Consider the following 1474-nt stretch of genomic DNA (forward strand, 5'->3'; position numbering starts at 1 on the left):
GTCAGGATGGCCGAGCGGTCTAAGGCGCTGCGTTCAGGTCGCAGTCTCCCCTGGAGGCGTGGGTTCGAATCCCACTCCTGACAAAAAGCTTGCTCAGTGCCGTCTCCAGTCGGGTGCAAATGGGTGAAGCAGCCTGCCGCGGGGAACGTGCGCCGATAGGCGTAGGTGTATCCCCTGCCTCTTCCGATTTAGCTCGTGCTCCATAGGATGGAAGCGGATGCTCTGGCTTTTTGACTCGAATATAACCTGATCACAACAGAAGGCCGTGCAGCCCAGTGCTGGTTTAAGAATGCCTCGTGTCTTCAGGCCCCTATTCCTTCAGGTTACCCCTTTGGAATAGTCGTCCGAAAAAGACGGGAAAGGAAAAGCATGTAAGCTCCCACACACTGCGTTAGCATTAGCGGTTGGAATCTGATGGGAGAAAAGCAACCTGGCTCGCCGTCAAGCAATCCATCCCTGGTCTCCCACGTGACAGGCGGGGATACGCACCACTATACTAACGAGGAGCGCTTGCTTGGCGCTTGAAGACACTTCCTCTTGCGGCTACTACTGTTTCCGGTTTCGTCTTTTCTTTTCATTCCTCCCAGAGGAGCGCATGAAAACGTTTCCATCTGCGCCATCCTCACCCCTCCAATGCTATGGTCCCTGCTCCTCCTGGTGCACTGCAAACACTCATTCAGCCGGTTCTTTCAGTTTGAATACTTAGGTCTTCAAAGGCTGGAAGTAGGGCGCAAGACATGCCAATGCCAAAAGCGTGGCAGTGTGCTTCCAGCTGTGAAATGTCACTGGTGGATGTTGAAGACATTACTTCCAAGGCAGCAGGTCCAAGCGATTTAGCGTTTGTACAAGAAGCAGGAAGAGAGAAACAGCACTCCGCCTTTTTCTGGGCAGGCCGAAGCGACAGGAGAAGGGCGCCGTAGTCGGCAGGATTCGAGCCGACGCGGGGAGACCCCAATGGCTTTCTAGCCCATCGCCTTAACCGCTCGGCCACGACTACAGGGAGCGCCGCCGCCGCCGGCTTGCAATCATTTAACACGGAGGGCGAGGCGGCGGCGGTAACCTTTTTCAATGTCGCTCTCCGCTTCCCCCAAAAAAAAGCCAAATGACATGCTAGCACTCGGACACCCTTCAGAAGACTGAAGGGTGGCTTAAAGCTGGAAGGATTAGGTCTCCCCGTTCCGACGCGACAATCGAACTTCCTTAGGCAGAGAGAAAGCAACATCGAGGAGCGTCAACAAGACTTTAGAAGCTGCGACACACGCCACTTTCAGTCGCAGACACAGCAGTTTTAAAGGCAGGAATCGCCTTTGCGAACGCCATGAGAAACAGAACGCAAGCTCAGGTCCTGCGGTTTAACAAACAGCCTCGGCTTTCAAGCGACATTTCTTTTCTGGAGCGAATTCACTTTCAACTTCAAGAAATTCACACAACTTGCGAAATACGAAATACAAATCTGGCTCATCGCTGCACAAGA

At 53.4% G+C, this 1474-nt stretch overlaps 1 non-coding gene across 1 annotated transcript; it reads left to right on the top strand.

The window, feature by feature from the left end:
* Positions 1–83, top strand: trnal-cag (transfer RNA leucine (anticodon CAG)). Its single transcript has one exon. It is a non-coding gene; the product is annotated as a tRNA-Leu (tRNA).
* The last annotated feature ends 1391 nt before the right edge of the window (positions 84–1474 follow it).

Source organism: Lepisosteus oculatus, unplaced genomic scaffold, assembly GCF_040954835.1.
Source record: "Lepisosteus oculatus isolate fLepOcu1 unplaced genomic scaffold, fLepOcu1.hap2 HAP2_SCAFFOLD_75, whole genome shotgun sequence".
Classification (NCBI taxonomy): Eukaryota; Metazoa; Chordata; class Actinopteri; order Semionotiformes; family Lepisosteidae; genus Lepisosteus; species Lepisosteus oculatus.